This window comes from Chiloscyllium plagiosum, unplaced genomic scaffold (assembly GCF_037043375.1).
Source record: "Chiloscyllium plagiosum isolate Xiang-an unplaced genomic scaffold, Cpla_swu_hap1 HiC_scaffold_21, whole genome shotgun sequence".
Lineage (NCBI taxonomy): Eukaryota > Metazoa > Chordata > Chondrichthyes > Orectolobiformes > Hemiscylliidae > Chiloscyllium > Chiloscyllium plagiosum.
In genome coordinates, this window is record NW_028270159.1 from 61,133,103 (window position 1) to 61,160,883 (window position 27,781).

The window sequence follows — 27,781 nt, forward strand, 5'->3', positions numbered from 1 at the left end:
AAACAGCTTAAAACTCTTTTCTCAAGAAAAGAGGAAGCTGGGAGACAACCTGATACAAGCAGGAAGCTTTGTGCCTGTGTTTTCAGAGAGTTCAAGTTGAAATAATTGATTTTGAAGCATGTTTCATTGCCCCAGAACATCAAAGTTGCTATCAAAATGTGCATATTTATTTCTGTCTATCTGTCTAAGTTAACAATCATATGGACAGGTCAGTGTCTAAGTGTCTGAGTGTCTTCCCAAATCCCCGATTGAATCTGCCTCCCCCATAAACTCAGATGCCTCACCACTCCCTGGGTCACAGAGAAACTCTGCCGCTACAATGAGAGCTTTCTTTGCTGTCTCCTCATGCTTCTGCCAATCCCCACTTCCCTTCATTAAATCCCAGTTGCCTCTTGTCCACCCACATGGGCATGTTGAAGGGCATGACAGGAGATTGGATTGAAACTGAGAATTCAATAACCAGAATGAAATAGGAAGAAGGAAATAAACGGGGTTTGTGGCTCTCAGGGATACAGACTCCAGGCTGAGTCCTTTGTGGGCATTCCCGCAGTAATACGAGACAGCATTCCATGATGAGAGTTAAACCCGAGTGGCAGGAGAGGGAGCCACTGAACATTAGCAGGTTTGATTCAAACACAGGTTTGTTCAGTCAGTACCAGTGTTAGACATGGAGGTGAAGTAAGCAATGAAGGGAAATGTTGCCACAAGCTGCAGATGGACAACCTTCATTGGAACAGGAGGAGGCCATTCAACCCCTCAACCCTCCTCTGCCATTCAATTAGATCATGGCTGATTTGTGGCCTAACTTACAATTTTCAAAACTCTCTGAACTCATCAATAAACTCCTCTGCAACAGACAAGATCAATACTGAAAAACTAAACTAAAATGCTGGGAAATCAGAAACAAAAACAGACATTGCTGGAAAAAGTCAGCAGATCTGGCAGCATCTGTGGAGAATGAAACTTTGGGTCCAGTGATCAGTCAGGTGACCAGCTGCAGCTGACCATTCTGCCTTTTCTGTAACACTCTCTGGAACAGGTTCTGGTGCGAGGGGAATGAGATTGTCAATAGCAACTGAGAAAACAGGAGGACGTGTTCAATCAGAATAAATTCATTTTGGTCTTTCACTTTTAATTCAAAGGCAAACATTATTCATTATTATTTCAGAAATAATAGGCCAGAAACCAACTCTTCATTGGGTCTTGGAAACAGTGTTAATTCTGACCTGGTCCAGCCGACATGTGAATCCAGACCCTGAATAATGGGGTTGACTCTAAACCGTCTTCTAGGCAGTTAGAATGGATGACAAATGCTGCCCCAGCAGGTGATGCTGTGATCCCATGAACAAACAAAATAAATCCAATTGCTGTGGTTACTTGTGAACTTGCTGGTGTTTTTCATCAAGCTGGATAGTTGAGTGAATTGCTTTCCACACTCAGAGCAGGTGAATGGCCTCTCCTCAGTGTGTATTCGCTGGAGTACAGAGAGGCTGGATGGTGTTCTGAACCCAGTCCCACATTGTGAGTACCTGAATGGTCTCTCACTGGTCTCCTGTGACCGGGGGAGATGATATTCACCATCCCGGGGGATGGTGGGTACAGATATCTCCAAGAGGGATCCAGTGAGTGTTGATTGGGACAAACTGTTCACATTCATGAAAGAATCAATAATGATGAGGCACTGATGTAAAGGGATTGATAAAGGAAGCACATGTGACATGGGACAAAACGTTTTCATGCAGAGGAAGTTTATGGTCAGGAATGCACTGCCAAAGAGTGTAGTGGAACCAGGTACAATGAAGAGAATAGAATTGAACAGTTACTGGAAGAGGACGAATGGGAAGATTTATGGGGTAAAGGTAGAAGAATGGCATTCAGTGAGGTGATCCTTTGGAGAGCCGATGAGCCAATCAGCCTCATAACAATTCTGTGAACATTTCATTCTGAGCCCTCTAAGGCCCTCTAGGGAAATATCAGGGCAATGTTTGGAAAGACATCAGACTGAATGAGGGTCTTAGTGAACAAAAGCGAGGCACAGATACAGAGAGGTTTTAGGATAGATTGAATCAAATGTTACCAATTTGCACGGCCACCAACAATACAGCAGTTACAAATGGGAGTCAACAAGAGAGCAGAATTAGAGCAGCAAATAAATCTTAAACATTTATGCAGCTAAAGGGGATGCTGGGTAAAGATACCGCAGTTAGTGCTTATTTCATTCCAGACACACCAGCCAGGGAGCACATCGTCCTGTATCTATCCTATTGGGCTCTTGAAGAATTTTGTTCATTTCAAGTGTTCATATTTCCGTCCTCTAGAGAAGACAGCTTCAAGCTCCTCAATCTCTCCTGACAGGGCAAAGGTGCTGTTAGAATTTAAATCACTGAGGCGCGTCACTGACTGCTTCAAGGATTGCAATTGGCAATTGAGACTGTAAGGTTACTGTATAAAATATCTTCAATTGTATTGGCAGATTGCTGGACACATGCGGGGCTTTAAGAAAAATAACTTCACTTACAGGCATTGACTGTCAGAGCACCTACTGTTGCGTGGGCATTCTGTTTAGATACAATCTATTGATAATTGTTAGAATTGACTTATACTGACTCCATAGACGTGGTCAGAACATTATAACGGTCATCGAAGCTAACACATTTCCCATGGGTTAAGAGTTGCAAATGATAGCGTAGGAACAAGTTTGGCTAGTAAAGTCCAGTTATCCAAATCATCCGAATTTACTTTCAGAAACAAGTGAGAGAAAGCCACATTATTACATTAGTCCAAATTTAGAATTTCAGGAGAACTGAAGGGAGAGCTGGTGTTGGGAGCTGTAGTAATGAAGGAGATAAACTTGTTTTACAGAGAGAGAGTTCACAGATGGGAAACTCAGCTTTAACATCACATTTAACACACCCAATTCCGCAGGTCCTGAGCATTATACATAACATGGAAGGGGAAAACAGCATTTCCAGCCCAGAGAAACCATTTCTGTTGTGCATGTGGTTAAGGATTTAACTGGTCATGTGATCTGGGAAGACACCATTCTGACGGGACCAGGGTGAGGATATATAAACGTGGGGACTGTGGGAAGGAATTCACTTACCCCTCTCAGCGGGACACTCACTGACACAGTCACACTGGGGAGAGGTTGGTCACCTACCCCATGTATGGGAAGGGATTTACTCGCACTTGCAAACTGATGAGGCACCAGAGAGTGCATAGATGACCGAGATCTGCTCTGTGTGAGAGAAAGGCTTCATTCAAATCTTTCTCCTGCAGAGACACCAGTGCATTCCCACGGGGCAGAGGCGATTCACCTGCTCCGTGTGCGGGAAAGGATTCACTCTGTCTTCTGATCTGCTGAGACACCAGCGAGCCCACACAGGGGAGAAGCCATTCAGATGCTCAGTGTGGGAAAAGGGATTCAGTGATTTATCCCGCCTGCTGAGACACCAGCGGGTTCACACTGGGTAGGAGCTGTTTCCCTCTCTGTGTGACAAGGGATTTGCTGAGTTTTCAACACGACTGAGAGCCCAGTGAGTGCACACAGGGAAGTGGTCATCCACCTGCTCTGTGTGGGGTAGAGTTCACACATCACTGCAGGACTCTGATTCTGATGTTACTGTTCATCAGAATCAGGGCTGGACCTTGTTCATGATGACACTGTTGGAGTATTGATGTTGTTGTTGTTAATCACATTAACTGGGCTGGTGTTGACTGAATTTATATTGCCACTTTCTGAACCTCAGGGTGTCTCTCTGGGCACAAGGCTCCACAAAAAACAATGTGACAACGAGCAGGGATCGTCTCTTTTGACTAAAATTCTGATTGTAGCACTGCTGCTTCACAGCATCAGGTACAAGGTTGGAGTCCAGCCTTGGTCAACGGCCTGTGTGGAGTTCCCACATTCTCCCCATGATAGTGTATGTCCTCTCCAGGTGCTCTGGTTTTCGCGCACAGTCTTAAGATGTGCAGGTTAGGTGGATCGGTCGTGCTAAATTGCCCACAGTGACCAGGAATGTACAGACCAGGTAGATCAGCCATGGGAAATCCAGTATTACAGGGATGGAGTGCTCTGGGCGTGATGTTCTTCAGATGGTCGGTGGGGTTTGATGGGCGAATGCTCTCCTTCCACACTGTTGGGATTCTATTCTATGATTGAGGATAAAGGCTTCACAGCAGGGTGTCCTTGGAGAAGGAGCATGTGGTGTGCATCAATGCTCCCGATACCTTTAGATAGAGGTGGGCACCACAGGGGATACAGTGCTTTATCTCCACCGCTGCCCCCTCCTCCCCCCAACTCTACTTTGATTTAGTCCCTTCCCACTCTGTCACTTGTAATGGTTTGCTTTGCCCATAATGGGCTTTGTTTATAAATATTCAATTGGTAACACAAATGGTTTACTGCTGATGATTATAGGTTAACAAAAAGAAAAATGATGTAATGATGATTTTGATGGTGGGAAGGTTGCTGTGATAACACTTCTGGGTAGGAGAATTGGGGAATAAAGAACGCTCCACAGCTCACAGAATGAGAACTGAAAAGCAGTTAAATCAAACCAAAGGTTCAGACAGAGAGGGAATATTTCCCTGGAGTTTGAGTAACTGGAAAGTGATGGTGTCCGGGAAGAGACAGGATTTTGTTCTAAAGGGCATTTGAAATTTTAAAAACTGTTATATTCAGATATTTTCAATTCTTTTACTTTTATTTATTGTGGAATAAACTTTAACACAAGCAAATTTTTTTTAATGTAAAAGACAAATGTTAAATAAAATCCATCAAACCAACCCTCACTGAAAACTGATGTAGACATGCAATCTCCTGGAGAATCCCTGCCCTGCCTACTTCTTCCTACCCAGGCTCCATGGCTATATACATACCTGGGAGATAGCAGCAGGAGGCGGCCATTCGATTGTGCTCCACAATTCAATGGGAAACAGCTGACCATCCAGCTCAGTCTCCTGTTCCTGCTGTGCTCCAATCCCCTTTGATGACTTTACCTCGAAGAACTATATCTAAGTCCTCCTTTGGCTTCACTGCCTTTTGTTCTAGTGATGTTGCGGTGTTACTGTGTGGGTGTAGGCAGGAGTAATATGATGGTGCTGCCTCCTGGAGGATGCACTCAGCACCCCTCATCATCCTGCAGTAACATCAACCGGGTTTCAGCAACTAGAGATAGAAACCATTTCCAGGATATGGGCATCACTGGCTCAGCCAGCATTTATTCCTCATCTCTAGGTACTCTTAAGAAGATGGTAGTGAGCTGCCGTCTTGAACCAATCGCAGTCCATTTGGCGCAGATAGACCGACAATGCTGGGAGGTAGAGTGTTGCAGGATTTTGGCCGAGTAATTCCCCATCTTTGGTTTGTCAAATTCTGGACAACTCAATCACGATTGGCACATGATTTTGAGATTTCAGTCTGCAAATCTTCACCATCCAGCACCCTATATAAATGAATAGGTACAGATTAGAAATTCAGAACAGACAATTCTAGTTTCTCTGGAATATTTTTCCCCTTTGTTCCTCCAAAGCTGTAACCCTCCAGCCCACTTACTCTCTCCCATCATTCTGACTCTGCTGCCCCTAATGTAAACCCTCCCCATTCTCATGGAGTTACTGATAAACAGATCCATGCCACCACTTCCCGTCCCTGGTGAGACTCTGCACCCTTTCTGGGTTCACTTCTTTTTCCCTTCAGTTGCTGCAAGTCAATAATGTAACAGCAGAATGAAACAAAAGGAAACAGAAAGGGAGGTGGCAGATCCTGGACAGAAGAGGAACCTTCAGTCTAGGAGAATGGGTCAGATCCTTCCTTGTTTCCCAATTGTCGATTCCCAGGGTTATGACAAGTTGGAAATGGAACTTGGTCCCATGTGGGTGTGCTGACACTTTGACTCCCCCAACAGATCAATACTACAAGCAGATGAATCCCTTCACCAGCCAATCAAAGTGTGAAATGCTTTCCGCTAGTTACCCCAAAGCACATGCTCCAAAACTTGCCCATATTCTGTACATGTACAGTGCTGGGTTTCCCCACACACGTGTGGTCCCTGCCTCAAGGATTGTGGGAGTTGTAGTCCCCATGAAGCCTCTGGAGACCTGTCTCTGAAAAGTGAAAGAAAGTGTGGGGTGGAGGGTGTTTTGTATCGGATCACCATTCAGGTACACAGGATATGTGGGCTGTCACTGGGTTTTACTGAGACATCCGCTTAGACAACCCGATTTCTGACGTAAGAAATACACATTCAGCCAATTGCGTGGTGGGGAGGTTAATAAAAGGCAGCAGATTTCAAGCAGAGGTGTCGCAGTGGCTAGCACTGCTGCCTCACAGCATCAGGGACCCGGGTTTGATTCCAGCCTTAGGCAACTGTGTGGAATTTACACATTCTCCCCATGTCTGCATGGTTTTGTTTGGTGCTCCAGTTTCCTCCCACAGTCCAAAGATGTGCAGGTGAGGTGGCTTAGTCATGCCAAATCGCCCACTGGGTCCATGCATGAGCCGGTTAGGCAATTAACAATGGGAAATGCAGGGATACAGGGAATGGATGGGTCTAAATGGGATGCTCTTCATAGGGTGTGGACTCGATGGGTGAATACCCTGATTCTGTACTATAGGGACTATTCTATTCTCATGAAGAAGAATGTACCTATCTCGATGTGTTTGAATCTGTGGAATTCGCTATTCAAAATGCGGTGGATGCCAGGACATGAGCAAATTTAACGAAGAGATACAGATTTTTAATTTGCAATGAGTTGAAGGGTGAGAGAGAACAGGCGGGAAAATGCAGCTGAGACCGAGGTGAGCTCAATCCTCATGGTATTAAATGGTGGAGCTGGTTCGAAGGGCTGCATTGCCTCTCCTGTGCCCAGTGCTTATCTTCTTACGGTAATGACTGGAAAGCCAAATCCAAAACTCACCACCTTCACCAAAGATTTTCGGAAAAAGCAGGATAGTTAGGTGGATTAGCGTTCCAAACTTAGATGGTGAGGAAGCATGTAGGAGATAATGATTTTGCAATTTTAAACAGGGGAGACAGTGATTTATGGTTTTAGATTGTGTAGGATATTCACAGCATCCAGAATACTCCGCTGTGAATATTTATCCTGTACTTTATTACAAAGCCAAGGTCTCTAACAATGAAACCCAAAACACCCAGAAACATCGCCTCACCTCATAATCTGAGAAAAGACTGGTGATAAGTCTGGTTGAATTTAGAACACAGATGGAAAGCGGGAAGATTAAATCCAATCCCAAGATCCTGTGCTTAAACAAAGGAGACTACAATAAGATGAGGCAGGCGTTGGTTAATGTAGACTGGAAGCAAAGACTTTACGGTGGGACAGTTTACAGACAGTGGAGGAATATCAAAGAATTTTTCGAAGTGCTCAGCAAAAGCACATATCTGTGAAAAGGAAAGACTGTCGGAAAAGGAGTAATCTGCCCTGGGTGTCTAACGAAATAAGGGAGTCTATCAAAGTGAAATAGAAGGTATACAAATTGGCAAAGACACCAAGAAAAAAGTTAGGAGATTAGAAAAACTTCAAAGATCAACAGAAAGCTTGATGGGATTGGGGATAAAAAGCGATTATTAGCTATCCCCAGGGCTGGAATAGCTGTTTACCCTGCTAGAGGGAAACTTATTGTTTGGGGAACATATGACCTCTGTAACTGTTGAAGCACTTAACTGTTACCACAGAGATAATCCTGATCAAGTTAAAAATCACAGCACACTCCAAAAGCTTGTACTTCCAAATAAACCTGTTGGACTATAACTGGTGATGTGTGGTTTTTAACTTTGTCCACCCCACCCCAACCCCGGCTCCTCCACATCAGAATCCTGATAGACAGCCCCTCTGAAACTGAAGCGCCTGTCAGGTACTTGAGGGAGCCACAGGGTTGTGGGGGGACGGATGTGTGGTTTAACCACAAAGAGCTGAACTGAACTAGACTTTTTAACTGCTGTTGTCATGGAGATAATTCTGAGAGACAGTCACTATTCAAAGTTACAAATCACAAAGGTAGAATAATGGGAGCCGTAGATTGGACCTGATGCTGCCGAAAGGCGTTTTGCACGTAAAATATCCAGGTAACTACCATGTCTCATCAATAAAGTCTCAAAGAAGACCTTTCAGAGTTCTGTGCCTAGTTATTCCTATCCAGCAGGGTTCAGGAATATGAGTACACAGCAGTCAGTCTTTACAGTGGAGAACACAAAGAATAAAAGAATGATTAGGGTAGGAATAGGTCCAGTCAAGGATAGTAGTGGGAAGTTGCGTGTGGAGGCGGAAGAGATTGGGGAGACACTGAATGAATACTTTTCTTCAGTATTTACTCAGGAACAGGGCATTGTCGTCGATGTGAATACTGAGTCACAAATAAGTAGAATGGATGGCTTTGAGGTATGTAGAGGTGTTGGAAATCCTGGAAAAGGTGAAAATAGATAAGTCCCCTGGGCCTGATGGCATTTATCCTAGGATTCTCTGGGAAGCAAGGGAGGAGATTGCAGAGCCATTGGCCTTGATTTTTATGTCCTCTTTGTCTACAGGAGTAGTGCCAGAAGACTGGAGGATAGCAAATGTGGTTCCCTTGTTCAAAAAGGGGAGTAGGGATAACCCTAGTAACTATAGGCCGGTGAGTCTCACTTCTGTTGTGGGCAAAGTCTTAGAGAGAATTGTAAGGGATAGGATTTATGCACATCTGGATAGGAATAATGTGATCAAGGATAGTCAGCATGGTTTTGTGAAGGGCAGGTCGTGCCTCACAAACCTTATTGAATTCTTTGAAAAGGTGACGAAGGAGGTTGATGAGGGGAAAGCGGTAGATGTGGTATATATGGATTTTAGTAAGGCGTTTGATAAGATTCCCCATGGTAGGCTACTGCAGAAAATACGGAGATATGGCATTGAGGGTGAGTTGGAGGTTTGGATTAGGAATTGGCTGGATGGAAGAAGACAGAGGGTAGTAGTTGATGGCAAAGTTTCTTCATGGAGTGCCGTCACTAGCGGTGTTCCGCAAGGATCTGTTTTGGGACCATTGCTGTTTGTCATTTTTATAAATGACCTAGAAGAGGGGTTAGAAGGTTGGGTGAGCAAGTTTGCGGATGATACGAAAGTCGGAGGAGTTGTTGACAGTGAGGAAGGATGTGGCAGGTTACAGCAGGATATAGAGAAGCTGCAGAGCTGGGCAGAAAGGTGGCAAATGGAATTCAATGTAGCTAAATGTGAGGTGATTCACTTTGGGAAGAATAACAAAAAGATGGGGTACTGGGCTAATGGTGGGATACTTGGTAGTGTGGATGAGCAGAGGGATCTTGGTGTCCATGTACACAGATCTCTGAAAGTTGCCACCCAGGTACATAGTGCGCTGAGGAAGGCATATGGCGTACTGGCTTTTATTGGTAGAGGAATTGAGTTCCGGAGTCCTGAGGTCATGATGCAGTTGTATAAGACTCTGGTGCGGCCGCATCTGGAATATTGTGTGCAGTTTTGGTCGCCATACTATAGGAAGGATGTGGAGGCACTGGAACGGGTGCAGAGGAGGTTTACCAGGATGTTGCCTGGTATGGAAGGAAGATCGTATGAGGAAAGACTGAGACACTTGGGGCTGTTTTCATTAGAGAAAAGAAGGTTTAGGGGTGACTTGATTGAGGTGTACAAGATGATTAGGGGGTTAGATAGGGTTGACAGTGTGAACCTTTTCCCGCGTATGGAGTCGGGTATTACAAGGGGGCATAGCTTTAAATTAAGGGGGGGTAGATATAGGACTGAAGTTAGGGGTAGGTTCTTCACTCAGCGAGTCGTAAGTTCATGGAATGCCCTGCCAGCAGCAGTGGTGGACTCTCCCTCTTTATGGGCATTTAAGCGGGCATTGGATAGGTATATGGAGGATAGTGGGTTAGTATAGGTTAGGTGGGCTTGGATCGGCGCAACATCGAGGGCCAAAGGGCCTGTACTGCGCTGTATTCTTCTAATAAAAACATGCCGGTAATTGATAAGGAGACTGAGGAAGGTGAGGACTTTGAAACGACCATTATCATGAAAGAGTTAGAGCTGGGCAAGTTAATGGAGCTAAAGGTACACAAGTCTCATTGCCCTGATGGAATACATCCCAGGACACCAACAGAGTTAATGGGAGAAATAGCAAATACACTTAGAGTTGTAGAATCCTACAGCAATGACAAGCGCTTTGGCCCAAACTGGCCCATGCCGATCAGAATGTCCATCCACGTGAACCCCATTTCCGTGCACTTGGTCCATCTGCTTCTGACCCTTTGCTATCCTTGTATTTGTCCAAATGCCTTTTACATGTTGTTAATGCACCCACCTCAACCACTTCCACTGGTAGCTCATTCCTCTGTGTAAAACAGTTGCCCCTCAGCTTCCCTTTTATTTTTTCTCCTCTAATTATAAACTGATGCCCTCCAGTCCTTGGTTCCCTGGGAAAAAGACTGAGTGCATTCACCTTACCCATGCCTTTCATGATCTTATACACTTCTGTAAAATATTCCCCCTCGGTTTCCTCTGCTCTAAACAAAAAGGTTCAAAGCTTGTCCAACCTCTCCCTGTAACTCAGACCCCTGAGACCTGGCATCATCCTTGTAAATTTCTTCTGCACCTTTCCAGTTTAATAACTGAAACCTACACTGCACTCATCACATTTCCCGTGTTTCCCCGCGGCACTGGAACCAACGTGACAACGCCAATGGATTACAATGCATGATCAATAATTCACTCCATTACAACAGTCCTATTTTCATAGCTTTTTTCATGATGCAGGAATCCTTTTGTCTTTCTGGTTTCATGGTAAATTGCCCTCATACAAAACAAATCTGTGGCTTAACTGTTCCTAGGAAATGTGCCATGATTTTTTAGACTTTCAAAAACCAATGAAATCTCTCTCCACTGCCACCACGCTAACATGGACTTAGCTGTCTCAGTATTTTTTTCCAGTCACACTGACATTTGAAATATTCATCCATGGGCAGAATGCACACCTTTCCATCCAGATGAAAAGGCCAATGATATTCAGATCGGCACGGATCCAGTAACATGAAATTCATGTTACTGGATCCCCTTTCAGTATTCTACAACAGAGAAAACAAAGTGCTGGAGATCCTCAGCAGGTCTGGCAGCATCTGAAATGATGACAGATGCAGGAAACATTGCAGCCTTGAAGAAGTGTTTAGATGATCACACCAGGCATGTGTGCTTGATGACCAATATGGAGAAGACGGAGGCATTGTATTCAACAGTTTTATACCAGAGACTCTGATGCCATTTCATTCTGTATTTCTCTGAGATTCCCTCTTCCCAGAAGCAGGCAGGAGTGGGAAGCAGTGGAAAATGTAAATGATGTGTGACCTTCCTAGTGAGAGGACTCGAGTACAGGAGCAGGGATCCCTTTCTGGAAGGGCCTTGGTGAGACCACACCTGGAGTACTATGTGTACCTTTGTTCCCCTTTCCCAAGGAGAGCTATCCTGGTTATTGAGAGTGAGTAAAGGTGGGTCATCAGCCTAACTCCTGGGATGTGAAGATAGTTGAGGGCTGCAGATCCTGGAAATCAGGGTCAATACAATGTGGATCTGGAAAAGCGCAGCAGGCCAGGCAGCATCAAAGGAGCAGAAAGGTTGATGATTTGGTCAGGACCCTTTGTCAGTCCCGATGAATAGTCCTGACCCGAAACGTCAACTTTCCAACCCCATCATGTTCATGCTGGTTATCAAGCTCCTATTTATTGTAGTCCCACGTTCTGGCACTCAGCGTGTAACTGATATTGTAGTGCTCGGTGTGACTTCTTCAACGCTGCAGTGATTAGATTAGATTACTTACAGTGTGGAAACAGGCCCTTCGGCCCAACAAGTCCACACCGACCCGCCGAAGCGCAACTCACCCAGACCCATTCCCCTACATTTACCTCTTCACCTAACACTACGGCAATTTAGCATGGCCAATTCACCTAACCTGCACATTTTTGGATTGCGGGAGGAAACCGGAGCACCCGGAGGAAACCCACGCAGACACAGGGAGAATGTGCAAACTCCAAACAGAGAGTCGCCAGAGGCGGGAATTGAACCCGGGTCTCTGGCGTTGTGAGGCAGTGTTTCCTGCATCTGTCACCATTTCAGATGCTGCCAGACCAGCTGAGGATCTCCAGCACGTTTTGGTTTTATTGCAGATTTCCACCATTTTGCTAAAGCACATGGAGACAGAGAGCTGTACAGCTCCAGATTTTGTTGACTCTGATTCCTGGGATGTCAGGACTGATGGGTGAACAGGGACTCAATCTTCGTTTAATCCTCCTTTCCTTTGGCTTTCTGAGCTGCTGGCGACATCACTCATATTCTACCCTGACCTGAATCTGACCCATCTAAGCCTACACTTTAATTCACATCCCCCTGCCAGACTAGTTACAACCTCACCAATGGGACTGGCAATAGCCCCCACCAGGGGATTTCTCCCAGCTCTGCCCAGAGGTAACCGGTCAGGCTGGTACAGGTCCTACCCAGAAACAGTCCCAGTGCCTGAAGAGTCTAAAGCCTTCTTTGGTACGCCATTTCCCCAACCACATATCCAGCTGATCTGCCCTCTTATTTATGCTCTCACTAGCACATGGCACTGGGTGTAAGTCTCGCGTTATTACGTTTCAAGAGCTACATTTTAATGCATCCCTGATCTCCCTATATCCAGCTTTCAGGCCCTCATCCCTTTGTTTAGCAATGTCATTGGTATCTATGTGTTCCACAACCACTGACTTTACCCTCCAGCTCTAGAATATCCTGCAGCCGCTCCATGATATCGCAGATCCTAGCTCCAGGAAGTAATGTACCATCCTGGATTCATGTCTGTGGCCACAGCAGTGCTCGCCCTAACCCTGACCATTGAATCCCCTGTCACTATAGCCGTGTTTCCTCTCTTTCCTCCCGCTCTGTGCAGCAGAGTTCTCTGTGGTGTCATGAACCTGGTGTTGCTGATTTCCCGAGAAGCCACCCCACCCATTCCCACCCTTACAGAATCCCAGGCAGTATACACTATCTGTTTGAGAAGAGGATGACCACTGGTAACTCCTGCACTCCCTTCCTGAGCCTTTTACTTGATCTGATGGTCATCCATTCCCTTTCTTCCTGTGTAACCCTCACCTGCAGTGTGACAGACTCACTAAACGTGCTGTCCATAACATTCTCAGTATCGCAGAGTCTACTCACAACTCCAACTCTGAAAAGCAGTTTCCCAATAACTGCAGATGGGAACCCTTCCTGCACACATAGCCGTCAGGGACACTGGAAGCATCCCTTATTTCCCACATTGTGCAAGAGGAGCACACCACGGCTCTGAGGTGCACTGTCACAACATCTCTCTACATTCATCCAGTTACTCCCATTAAGAGAATTTAAATGAGTGAGCAATCTTCCTTCACTTTAAACATGTCCATTATAATAACAAAAAAAATCTTTACTTAAGCTGATATGTCATACTTTAAAAACTTAAATACTCCGCAGGTATCACTGACAAATTGGCTGTTTCCATTGGGACTGTGAATTTCTGAAAGGCCTGAACTAAAACTGAGTTTCAGCTTCACCTTCTCCCTGTCTCACCTCACTATTTACACCCAATTCCAAAACACTCTCATTGAGCCAAACAACACTTTTAGTGCAGCCCTGCCATTTTCATTGTCTGCTCACACCTACACTTCCCTCAGCCTCCTGTACTGTTCCAATGCATCTCAATGGGAGCTCAGGACCAGCATTGCATCTTTCAATTCAGCCCTTTGTAACCCCAGAGTCAAAATGGACTTCAGCAGTTTCTGATTGAACAGACAGTTGTCAGTATCTGGAACGTTCCACCTGAAATGGTGCTGGAATTTGAGTCCACAAGGAATTTCAATGAGAAATTTGCAGAGAATTGGAAGTAGGGAGTTTACAGATTAACATTATAAAGTGGATGATTGAGACTAAATCTGAAAGTTCCTGCAAAAAGACGAGGTGTAATTTGGATAAATCTGTGCTCTCTCTCAGGCCAATACCTCCTTCCACAGCTGCAGGGCCAAGAATTGAACACATACCCCAAGGGTGATCCAACCATGGACTTGAACATCTTTCTGCTTTTGGCTTGACAAAAATATTGAAGATATTTTCCCACAGACAGAACAGACAAACCTTTCTCCTTCCACAGTTTAATGCCAATGATATTCAGATCCTGATGACTCCGCTGACTGTAGAAACTTTTAGATTAGATTAGATTAGATTAGATTACTTACAGTGTGGAAACAGGCCCTTCGGCCCAACAAGTCCACACCGACCCGCCGAAGCGTAACCCACCCATACCCCGACATTTACCCCTTTACCTAACACTACGGGCAATTTAGCATGGCCAATTCACCTGACTTGCACATCTTTGGACTGTGGGAGGAAACCGGAGCCCCCGGAGGAAACCCACGCAGACACGGGGAGAATGTGCAAACTCCACACAGTCAGTCGTCTGAGTCGGGAATTGAACCCGGGTCTCTGGCGCTGCGAGGCAGCAGTGCTAACCACTGTGCCACCGTGCCGCCCACAAACTTGTTTATTGAGATCCCAGTCTCAATTATTCTCAATTAATATCCTATAAAATTAATTCACAAAACAAAGCTCACAGTCAGTGCAAGATGAATAGTGAAGGCAAACACTTCTCTTGGTATGTGTTTGATGTGTAAATGCTCCTCTTCAAATCACCCCTCCCCCACCCAGGAAGAGGACACAAGCATGCTCCTTGCGGTACATTACCCTAAATAAAGATGGCAGCCATAACCCAGGTCCTCTCACTGCCTGAGGCCCAAGCCATCTTCCCCTTTGCTGCAAACGTGGGACCAAGAGTTTCTAATTCAGACTAACGACCTGCACAGTGTGTAACTAAACCCTCCCAGTCTACACTGATACATTTCATCCGGTTTCTGCTGCCACTTTCCCCTTTCCGCCTCCTGCACACACCAAGGGTCATCATGGGTCCAGTGACCCTTCCTCAGAACCGATGACAGCTGGGAAAATTAGAATCCCTTCAGGAAACAGGCCCTTCAGCACAACAATTCCACACCCACACTCCGAAGTTAATCCCACCCAGACCCATTCCCCTATCCTATTACTCTCCATTTCCCCAGACTAATGCACATCCCTGAACACTACGAGAAATTTAGCTGGGCTAATTCACTTGACCTACACATCTTTGGACTGCAGGAGATAGGGGTTAAAGAGTAACTAATAGGTGGGGACAGAGCCCAAAGAGAGACAGGAACACTTGGAAAGACAAAGGAGTGGGAAGTTGGAAAGCTGTTAATGGAGGAGACAGAAACCTTCTAGCATCTCAGTGGCGGTGGTGGAAATGGTGTCTGATGATCTACATTGTGCCGCAAAAAAGACCCTGAGCTTCCAGTTGTCTGCTCTTTAACACACAAGACTGTTCCCTGCCCAACATCTCTGTCTCATGCTTACTGTGGTGTTCCAGTGAAGCTTGATGCAAGCTGGAAGAACACTTCAGAACATACCAAATGGCTTCCTATTTCAAGGACTGCAATTTCCCCTCACATGTGGTCAACAATGCCCTCCAGTGTATCTCCTCCACTTCCCACACCACTGCCCTTGAACCCCACCCCTCCAAATGCAACAAAGATGGAATCCCACCATCCTCACCTTCCACTCAGATACAACGCATCATCCTCTGCTATTTCCACCATCAGATCCAACCACCTGAGATATATTTCCCTCCCCACCCCTTTCAGCATTCCACAGAGACCATACCTTCTGTGACTTCCACGTTAGATCATGCTCCCCACCAACCCATCCTCCACTCCAGGCACCTTCGCTTGCCACTGCAAGAGGTGGAAAACCTGTGCCCACACCTTCCCCTCACCTCCATCCAAGGCACCACAGGATCCTCCCACATCCAACATAGATTTCCCTGCCCACCCAAACACCTCACCTATTGTGTCCTTTGCTCTCAGGATGCCAAATTGTGGAATATTTCAGGGAACATTTCTGGGACACATGCACCAACCAACCCCATCGCCCTATGGCCAACCACTTCAGCTACTCGCCCCCCCCACCCCCCGCCACCATGTGGCCAAGGACATGCAAGTCCTCCACCACAAAATCCGAGCCACTCGACACCTGGACGAAGAATACCTTGGGAACTTTCAACCACACGGCATCAAGGTTTCCTCATCTCCCCTCCCCCACCTTATCTCAGATTCAACCCTCCAACTCGGCACAACCCTCTTGAACAGTCCCACCTGTCCATCTTCCTTTCCAATTATCCATTCCACCCTCTCACCACTACCCCCATCTCATCACTACCCCCATCTACAACCACCTATTGCCTCCCTAGCTCCCTTTCCCCAACCCCAAACACCCCTCCCTATTTATCTCTCAGCCATATTCCACCACCCACATTTCTGATGAAGTGCTGACATGCCCAATACGTCAATTCTCCTGCTCCTTGGATGCTGCCTGACCTGCTGTGCTTTTCCAGCGCCACACTTTAACATAAGCTGGAAGAACAACACCACATCTCCCACTCGGGGACCCTGCAATCCTCTGGCTTCAACATCAAATTCAATAATTGTAGGTCCTGAACTCTCCCACGTCCTAGTGTCTTTGCCCCCTACCCCACATACCAGGCCTTGTTATTACGTAGCCTTCCATTACACATTACCTATGGTGAGCCACTAACAGTCCCCATAAACAGCTATTCACTCTCCCCCTCAGATCGTTATCCACTCCTTTGTCCAACTGCTCTTATCTCTCTCTTTGGGCTCTATCCCCACCTATCATTTACTCCTTAACCCCTACCTTCTGCATAAAAACCCACATTTATTTCTCAGTAACATCAGTTCCTGAGGAAGCGTCACTAGATCGAAAATGCGAACCGATTTCTCTTCACAGATGCTGCCAGATCTGCTGAACTTTTCCAGTACTTTCTGGTTGTTGTGTGTGATTTACAGCATCCGCAGTTCTTTCGGTTCTAATTTACTCGGAATATCTAATTCAGGTCCAGCAGACTGAAACAGTGTTTATCAACCTTCCCAATCCACACTAACTCCATCTCTCTCCCAGTATCTGCTGTCTCTCCCACTCCTTCACATTCAGTCCCCCCTCACAGTGACATTGCGCCTGGAAGGCTGATGGTCATGTGTTGGCCTGCTGGACCCACCCCTCATTCAGTCCCATTGGCTGGAGGACAACGCCAACTCTCCTATTGGTCTGAAGCTGTGTCAATCAGCCAGGCCCCATTGTGACCTGAGTGGTGGAATCCTTCCAGGTGCATCAAAGGCTGAGGGGTGACCTCATAGAGGTTTATAAAATCATGAGGGGCATGGGTAGGATAAATAGACAAGGTCGTTTCCCTGGGGTTGGGGAGTCCAGAATGAGAGGGCATAGGTGGAAGATGAGAGGGGAAGAATTTAAAATGGATTTGTGGGGCAATTTTTTTCCCCCACTGAGGTTGGTGCGTGTATGGAATCTCCTGTCAGGAAGTGAAGGATGTTGGTACAATTATACCATTTGGCATCTGGATGGGTATATGAATAGGAAGGGTGCAGAGTGATATGTGCCACGTATTGGCAAATGGGTCTAGATTAGGTTGGGATATCTGGTCAGCATGGACCAGTTTAACCAAAGGGTTTATTTTCATGTTGTACATCTCTACGGCTCTGCCCTGTGATGAGCTTCATCATTCACAGTGAGTATCACAGAGCACAGGGGCTGGGGGCTATTCCGCCCATTGGGGCTGTACTCTCTCCCTCTGGAGATGGTGTCAGTCAGTCCCAACTCACCTCCCATTTGGACATAGCCCACCAAATCCTTCCTTAAAAATGTTAAATTTCAAATTTGTTTTGGCAATAACTACTGAATCTGCATCCAGCTGTCTTTCAAACTGTTCCAGATGCTCAGAACTTAGTGAGTAAAATAATTTTCACATTTTTCTTTGCATTATTTGCCAGTTACCTGAAAATAGTTACTAAAAATTGTGACGTTAAAAATTTCTCACTCTGTCTCTCTGTAAATGAAATACCCTGGAAACAAATCAACTCCTGGTCGAAATCACTGCTTAACCTTCTCAGCTCCAAGGAGAATTGTCTGACCTTCTGCTAACTCTCCATAAAAGAGAAACCTACCTTAATTTTAATTTATTAGTGTCATAGAGATGTACAGCACAAAAACAGACCCTTAAGTCCAACTTGTCCATGCCGACCAGATATCCTAAATTAATCTCGTCCCATATGCTAGCACTTGGCCCATAGCCTTCTAAACCTTTCCCAATCACATATCCAATGAGATGCCTTTTAAATGTTGTAACTGTACCAGCCTCCACACTTTCTCTGGCAGCTCAGCACATACCACGTTCAGCTTGAAACTTTGCCCCTAATATCCCTTTTCAATCTTTTCCCTCATGCCTGTGCTTTCTAGTTTTGGACTCACCTAAACAGGAATAAGACCCTGGCTGTTTACCCTATCCATGCCCCTCATGATTTTATCAACCTCTATGGTCACCTCTCAGCATCCGATTCTCCAGTGAAAACAGCCTCAGTCTATTCAGCCTCAACCCTGGCAACATCTTTGCATCTTTTCTGAATCCTTTCAAGTTTCACAATATCATTCCAATAGCGGGGAGACCAGGACTGAAAGCAGAATTCCAGAAGTGGCTGAATGAATGTCCTGTACAGCCACAAAATGACGTCATAACTCCTGTACTCAATGCACAGACCAATAAAGGCAAGTACACCAAACACTTTCTCCACTACCCTGTCTATCTATGATTTCACTTTCAAGGAACTATGAAACTGCATTCCAAGGTGTCTTTATTCAGCAACACTCCCCAGGACCTTCCCATTAAGTGTATAAGTCCCACCCTGATTTGCTTTTCCAAAATGCAGAACCTCACATATATCTAAATTAAACTTCATCTGCCACTCCTCAGCCCATTTGATCGGAGTCTCATTGTACTGTCAGGTAACTTTGCTGTCTATTGCACCTCCAATTTTGGTGTCTATTGTAAACTTACTAACCATAGCTCCTATATTCACATAGAAATCATTTATATAAATGGCAAAAAGCAGTGGACCCAGCACCCAGCCTGACAGCATATTGCTCATCACAGGCTTCCAGTCCAAAAAGCGGCCTCCACTATGACACTGACTGCTCAGCAAGGTTAGAGCTCGTGGCATAAAGGGAGAACTAACCATTTGGATACAGAACTGGCTCAAAGGCAGAAGACAGAAGGTGGTGATGGAGGGTTGCTTTTCAGACTGGAGGCCTGTGACTAGTGGAGTGTTACAAGGATCACTGCTGGATCCACTACCTTTCGTCATTTATATCAATGACTTGGATGTGAACATAGGAGGTATAGTTAGTGAGATGACACCAAAACTGGAGGTGTAGTGGACAGTGAAAAAGATTACCTCAGAGTACAATGGGATCTTGATCAGATGGGTGAATGGGCTGAGGAGTGGCATTTTGGGAAAGCAAATCTTAGCAGGACTTATACACTTAATGCTAAGGTCCTGAGGAGTGTTACTGAACAAAGACCTTGGAGTGCAGGTAGATAGGACAGTGAAGGCGGCATTTGGTATGCTTTCCTTTATCGGACAAAGTATTGAGTACAGGAGTTATGAGATCATCTTGCGGTTGTACAGGACATTGGTTAGGCCACTTTTGGAACGTTGCGTACAAATCTGGTCTCCCTCCTATTGGAAGGATGTTGTGAAACTTGAAAGGGTTCAGAAAATATTTACAAGAACATTGCCAGGGTTGGAGGATTTGAGCTAGGCTGGGGGTTGAATAGAGATTGAATATACTGGGGCTGTTTTCCCTGCAGCGTCGGAGGCTGAGAGGTGATCTTATCTATGTATATAAAAACATGAGGTGCATGGATAGGATAAATAGACAAAGTCTTTTCCCTGGCGTGGGGGATCCCAGCACTAGAGGGCATAGGTTTATGGTATGAGGGGAAAGACTTCAAAGAGACTTGAGAGGCAACGTTTTCACACAGAGGGTGGTACGTGTATAGAATGAGCTGCCAGAGGGAGTGGTGGAGGCCATTACGATTGCAACATTTAAAAGGCATCTTCATGTGTATATGACTAGGAAGGATATGGGCTGGGTGCTGACAGGTGGGACTAGATTGCATTGGGATATCTGATCAGCATGTACTGGTTGGACCGACGGGTCTCTGTTTCTGTGCTGTCCATCTATGACTCTTTGACCTTCCAGCCAATTCCGTATCCAAACAGCAAGTTCCGCCAGAATTCTATGGTGTTGAACCTGCTAACCAGTGTGTTATGTTAAACCTTGTGTCTTTCTCAAGTCCAAGTTAATGATTTCAATGCACAAAGCCATGCTGACTCTCCCTAATTATTTCTTGCTTTTCCAATGACATGTAAATCCTGTTCCTGAGAATCCCTTCCAACAACTTATCTGCCACTGACTTCAGGCTCACCGGTCGATAGTTCCCTGGCTTTTCCTTACCATTTTTCACAAATAATGGCACCAGTCTTCCAGCACCTCACCTGTGGCGATCAATGATACAAATATCGCAGCGAGGGGCCCAGCAAAAGCTTCCCTAATTACCCACAAAGTTCTGGGATACACCTGATCAGATTCCAGGGGATTTATCCACCTTTATGCATTTTAAGACATCCAGTACCTCCTCCTCTGTAATATGTACACTTGCCAAGTTATCACTATTTATTTCTCCAACTTCTCTAACTTCAATATCCCCTTTCAGTAAAAACTGACATGAAATACTTACAGAATCTCTCCCACCTCCTGCTGTTCCATAGACAGTCTTGTTGATCTTTGAGGGTCGCTATTCTCTGCCTAGTTATTCTTTTGTCTTTAGTGTATTTGTAGAATCTCTTTGGATTCTCCTTAAACCTATTTCCCAAAGCTATCTCATGTCCCCTTTTTTGCCTCCTGGTTTCCCGTGAGTATACTCCTACTGCCCTTATAGTCCTCTAGGGATTCACACAGTGGTCTGTACCTGCCATATCCTTCATTCATTTTCTTGACCAGAGCCTCAATTTCGCAGGTCACGCAGCATTCTCGATGCCTCCCAGCCTTGGCCTTAACAGGAACATACTGTCTGTGTACTCTCATTGTCGCAGGCCTATGGAGGCAATGGCAGATGAGGACAGAGAAACAATCATTATCAGTAAGGAGGTAGTGTTGGGAAAGCTAACAACTCATCCTTATCTCTATAATTCCTCTCTAGCCTCAGAAATATCACTATCTCTGCATCAAAACATCTCAATCTCTGCAACGTCCTCCAATCTCTAATCTCCTCCAGTCTCAACACCCTCTCTCTTTAATCTTGTCTACCCTCACAAATCTCTGTGATGTGCCTTTCTTTAATTCCAGCCTTCAGGATAACCTATTTTTATTTCAGATTCCTGCACCCAGAGCTCCACAATGTCCCGCTTAACCTCTGTCACATTTTCCTCCAAAAAACATTAATCAATCACGTATCATCTATTCTAATATCACCTTCTCTGACCTGGTTTCTATTGTGGCTTGTCATATTCCTATATTACGCGTCTATGGTCTACATGACAGAAAATGGTTTTGTGGTCCATTGGGTTTATGGTGTAAAGAAATCTCCCAGCTAGCTATTTTAATCCCATTTTCCAGCACAGAGCACATAGACCTGTCAGCCTTGGCCTTGCAAGTGTGTTCCTAAATAGATTTTAAATGGCATCGAGATTTCTGTCTCTCACTCTCTTCCAGACAGTGAAGTTTAGTGCAACTGTTGCTCTATGCTATCACCCACAGGGTTCAGATCAGCTGGGTCTGTGTGAACCACAGATCGCCCACACATTGTGAAGGATGGCAGGGTCCCTGAGAGGGGGAACAGGAGATTTACCAGGGTGGTTCAAGGAATGGGGGATTTTAGTTGCAGAATTTGTGGGGCATTTTTAACATTAATTGTTCACGTGACATGTGTGTTGCTAATACACATCAAGAATAACCATCCACAATTAATGGACTCTCCTTTTCAACCTCTCCCCTTGCCTGCGCTGTGGTAATATTCAGGTTAACCACTACCAGACATCTCTCTGTAATGAGAAAGCAGTCCTATGGTCGGGTAGGACAATGCTGACTTGTTCTTTTACACAGTGATGCCACTGTGCCTCGAGGGTGGGGAGAGGAAATGCTGAAGGTGGTGGATGGAAAACCACTCAGGTACAGTGCTTTATCCTGGAGGATGTTCACTTTAATATTGTTGGGGGTTGGGGGGGGGGGGTGCACTGATGCAGGCAAGTGGAGAATATTCCAACACAACCCTGATGTATACCTTATAGAGAGCTAACAGACATTGGGGAATCAGCGATTTGGAAAAACTGAGATTGTTCTCCTTGTAGCAAAGGAAATTTGGGAAGCTGTGACAAAGCGGTTTACAAAAGTTACACGTTATAATAATAAACCTTACACCCATCAGTTCATTATACAAGGATTACAGGACACATGTTGAAGATTTGGGAAGATCTATTGAGAGTATGGTTTGATTCAAAGGAGAATTTTCATTCAGCAAATGGTATTGATCTGGAAGACAATACTCTCACACAATATGAATATCCAGGTCCTGATGAATGGAGTAATTCCGTCTGAGTTTGGCATTACAATGACTGAGATTTTCATCTGAATATCTGCCTGTAATACAAATTTATAAAATCCGTCACTGTCAGTTCAAGTTTGAAACTCATACAATCCCCTCCTCCTGGCCCAGGATGACTGTACACATTACCCCTGGTGGAGGTTAGCAGGCACTTCAAGGGCAAATCTATGTGGGTTTCTATGAGTTCCCACCTTGGGACTTCATGTGACTGAACATGGGACAGAATATCCCAAGATTCAGTGAGATATTGAGAGCAGGATTTGCTTCCTTTTCTTTCCTTCCGTTCTGCCGCTGTGCCTCCTCAATAAGACATGGGGTGTGAAAGGCTCATGCAGCTTGATGGGCAAGATGTCTCCTCCCAGTCATGAAACAGAGTATCCCTGAAAGATAGCAACTGTGCATGCTTACCACTGCCCAGTGCTCACAGTACATGTTTCGAATAATGAGGGGGGAAATCTCCGAGAAAAGGCATAACAGGAAAGTTCCAAAAGGATTATAAACAGTTTACAGAGAGATATTCACAGGAAACGTGGGCAACAAGTTGGCAAATAGAGTATAACTTGGGATAAACTGGAGAAAGCTGCACCACAAAGGGACTGGGGGAAAATGAACAGGAAACACAGAAAGCTAGCACATAGTTACAACATGGAATCAGGAAGGGAAATGGAATGCTGTCCCTTATTTCAAAGAGTTTGCAATATAAGAGTTTGGAGTATATACCTTAGAGCAAGTAAACAAATGGTGAGTGAGACCACATCTGGAGTAACGTGAACAGATTTGGTCGCTTTAGTTAACAAAATAGAGCAGTTTATTGGAGGCATTTCAGAGAAGATCCATTGGGATGATCCTGTAAGAAAAGGCTGAATAAGTTGGAATCTACTCACTGGACTTTGGAAGAATGAGAGATGATCTCTTTGAAACATACAGGATTCTGTCGAGGTTTGACAGGGTAAATATGGAGAGGATGTGTCCCATTACGGGTGAGTCTTGAACCAGATTCTGGGTCAGTCGTGGAATCAAGGGTTCTGTTTCAGATTTGTCAAGTTAAAGGCAATACCGACACAGGTTAGGGTTTCAGTAGCAATGGAGCTGGGGTGAGAAGAAGACAAGCAATGTTTTAGAGATTGGAATTCCTGGTGTTTGTGATTGTGTCGATGCCTGATCAGAAGGTCACCTTGGGGTCAGATATGAAAGCAATATTGTGAAGAATGTAGTTCTGCCTCAGACACTTCCCAGTGAGAGGGAGGGACACAGCAGTAAGGGAAATGAATTCGGAATAGCAACTGAAGGCAATGGGTTTAACAATTACAGTGTTTCATTGGAGTGAATTGCAGCTAATCGATGCGTGGTAAGCAGTTTGATAACTGAGTAATAGTGGAGTAATGAAGACGGATGATGGGAAGGGAGAGCTGGACATGGTCAGTGTACATGTGAAACCTAACACAGTGCTTTTGGGCGATGTTACCTCCTGGCTGTATGTAGGTGAGAAACAGGACGGACCAAGGATAGATCCTGGAAGGAGACCAAATACAAGGAATTCAGAAAGGAAAGGGAGAGCGGAGATGGAGCAGGATTTTCCAGTGATGGTGAGGTCAAATATTAGGTTTCACCAGAATGGGAGAGAAGGACATAACCAGAAAAGACAGACAGACAGATCATGCAACAATATCTGTGAATTGGCAAGGTGGGGGGGCGGGGAGGGGAGGGGGGGGGGGGGGGGGGGGCAGTGACAAGCAGGAGGATGGGACAGAGATTTGGAATGTCCATGATTTAGCTACACTAGGGTAAATGGTCAAGATGACCTCTAATAAGGCTTGACAAGAGACTCTAGGAAATGCAAGTTTAGGACGATAATGAGGATCATCCTTGTGAGGCAGTTTAGCTCGGTGGGCTAGTGGAGAGGGAGGAAAGAAGCAAAGGGAGCTGATCGGATTGTCTCAATGTTATTGACAGAGAAACTCCATGTGCTCCTCACTCTTGTTGTTGGAAGGGAGGATGGAGGAGACAGGATAATGGACATTTTTTTAATTTCCAAAACAATAAACAAAACCTGTGATAGTGATTCTAAAATTAAGTGAACAAACCTGTCGTATTTATCATTTATCAAGAATATTAAAATATACAACTGAAGTTCAGGTTTGAATCCCAAATCGGTAGAGGGTGGCTCTGAAGTCAAGAAAAAAATAACTGGAATGAAGAATCTGCTGTTTGCCATGGAACCATTGGGGATGTTTTTCTGCCATTGACAATGTCCTTGAGAGAAGGAAACCCAACAGTGGCCCATCAAATCACTCATTGTATTAATCACTGCACAGTCTCAACAAAGGAATGAAACTGGATGGACCACATTACATCTACCAATGCACTAGCAAAACCAACCACACAATCAGCCCTCTTGACCCTGCAACTTCCGCCTCACTGTGGGCCAACAACAGCAGCAGAACTGTACTCCAGCCCAATCTGAAATCTCATGGCCTGATATCCCCCACTCAACCATTAACATCAAGCCAGGGGAATCAACCCTGGTTCAATGTTGAATGCAGGAGGGCATGCCAGGAGCAGTACCAGGCATAACTAAAAATGAGGTGCCAACCTGGTGCAGCTACCAAACCTGCATGGCCAAACAGCACAAGCAACACCAAATAGAACTAAGTGATCCCATAACCAATGGATTAGATCTGAGTTCTGCAGTTCTGCCACACCTAGTCAAGAATAGTGATGGACAATTAAACAACTCACTGGAGGAAGCATCACAGATATCCCCACCCTTACCGATGGAGGGGTCTCACACATTCATGCAACAGATAAGAGGACAGCATTAGCAGTGATTTTCAGCCAGCAGTGCCAAGTGGATGAGCCTTCTCCATTGGTCCCTGACATCACAGATATGAATCGACTTGGTTGAAAACTCATTTCAAATCAGATCAAGAAATGGATAAGCAGTGTAAAGGTATGGGCCCTGCCAATATTCTGGCAATAATACTGTTGGCTGTGCTCCAGAACCTGCTGCCCACCAAGGCAAGTACTGCTCCAGCACTGGCACCTACTGACTTTGTGGAACATTGCTCAGGGATGTTCCAACACAAAAACACAGGGCAGATCCAACTCAGCCAATTCCCCTCCATCAGTCCACACTCGCTCAGCAGTGAAGTGATGGAAGGTGTCATCAACAGTGCTGTCAAGCACCTGCTCAGCAATAACCTGCTCAGCGATGCCCAGTTTGGGTTCTGCCAGGGCCACTCAGTTCCTGAGCTTGTTACAGACTTGATTCACAAATTGACAAACAGCTTAAAAGAGGTGAGGATGACAGGCCAGACCCCCTCCAAGACCACTATTTCGACTTCAAGTGCTCACTTGTACCAAAACGTGCTGATCAATCAAAAGACTCCCATTTATAAGCAACAACAATTTACTTTCGCACCTTTGAATTAATTCCTGGCTGTAATCATTCCTATCTCCCTGTACCACACACCCTTTCATATCTCAATAACTCATTTTAGTTCAGACTCTCAATGATGTGTTTATTTTTGAGTTCACCTGTGTGACTGTTTCTATAGACTCCAAGGGAACATGGTCTGGAATCCCCACTCTAACCCTCTAAGATCTACTTTCTTCCTTTAAGGCATTCTTGAAAAACTGCTTATTTGGCAATGGTTTTGGTCACTGGAAACAATATTCTCCATCTGTAGCCTTATGTCAAAAGTTCTCAATAATATTTTTGTGAAATTAAAACCATGATGATTTGTACAGATATCTTCTACTCTTCAATATCGCTGAGTGAATAATCTGTAATGTCTCTTACCCAACCACGTTGTGGGAGCACCTTTACCATACAAACTGCAGCAGTACAAGGAAGTCAAACATCACCACAGGCAACAAGGCTTTGGCATTGATCACTGGTTTCTGTGGAAGGAGGAATACACAGTTGATGTTTCAGGGAGTGCAGTATGAATTACAGGGAATGAAAATGGTGCAGAATTTGATTGTCAGAAATTGAAGGAAAATGCACTCGCTTATTGGAAAAAAGAATTCTTGACTGTCAAAGATATTGTGGAAAAAATAACCTGATAATGGAACAGCATCTGGTCAGGAGCCGGGCAGCAGTGGACAATTCATTTACATTCCTGAAGAAGGGCTTATGCCCGAAACATTGATTCTCCTGCTCCTCGGATGCTGCCTGGCCTGCTGTGTTTTTCCAGTTCTACATTTTTCAATACATTTACAAAATAGCTGTGAAAGTAATAGCAAAATACTATGCAGAGCAAAAATACACCCATGAGAGACTGAGGAAGCTAGATAATGAACAAGTGAACATCAGAGAATGCAGAGGTGAACCAGAGCAGAGTTCACTTTTATGATCCCACAGTCAAAGATGTCTAGCACAGAAACAGACTTCTTCGGTCCAACCAGATATCCTAACCTAATCTATTTAAATTAAATCCTATCTGCCACTCCTCAGCCCATTGGCGCATCTGATCAATATCCCACTGTACTCTGAGATAACCTTCTTCATTGTCCACAATACCTCCAATTTTGGTATCACCTGCAAACTTACTAACTATACGGCCTCTATTCACATCCAAATCATTTAAATGAATGACGAAACAAATCCAGAAAAAAAACTACATTTCTCTGGGTTTGAATGTGCTCTGTGTAAATCCTGCCCTATGACTCCTTTTACCAGGGAAGGCTGTACATACACCCCTCTGAACTTTGCCCCCGACAAAGCTGGCGGCCGTGCATGTGTCCAGTGAATCATTGCTCCGAATAAAGATGGCGGCGCTCACTCGGGCCGATTACTCAACGAGAATCGATGTTTCGGGCATAAGCACTTCTTTCCTGAAGAAGGGCTTATGCCTGAAACGTCGATTCTCCTGTTCCTTGGATGCTGCCTGACCTGCTGCGCTTCTCCAGCAACACATTTTCAGCTCTGATCTCCAGCATCTGCAGCCCTCACTTTCTCCCGATTACTCAACGAGGCATTTTCCCGTTTGCTGCAAAAACGGGACTGTAAGTTTCAAGTTTTTATTTTCTGATGTGTACCAAATGATTGTAAAACCTCTCAGACCATACCAACACCATTTCCCTCCCGCTTCCTGCTGTTTATTTCTTTCCTTGCCAACAGCCCTCCGCGCGCAC

At 45.1% G+C, this 27,781-nt stretch overlaps 1 long non-coding RNA gene across 2 annotated transcripts; it reads right to left on the minus strand.

The window, feature by feature from the left end:
* Positions 1 to 4,674: 4,674 nt before the first annotated feature.
* LOC148146268 (uncharacterized) lies at positions 4,675 to 27,781 on the minus strand. 2 transcript variants are annotated; one of them, XR_015760749.1, is made up of 4 exons: positions 27,716 to 27,781; positions 26,445 to 26,545; positions 21,011 to 21,136; positions 4,675 to 5,447 (listed from the first exon to the last, which is right to left on the minus strand). It is a non-coding gene; the product is annotated as an uncharacterized LOC148146268 (long non-coding RNA). The 2 variants fall into 2 exon arrangements; XR_015760750.1 differs by lacking the exon at positions 27,716 to 27,781 and adding an exon at positions 26,707 to 27,374.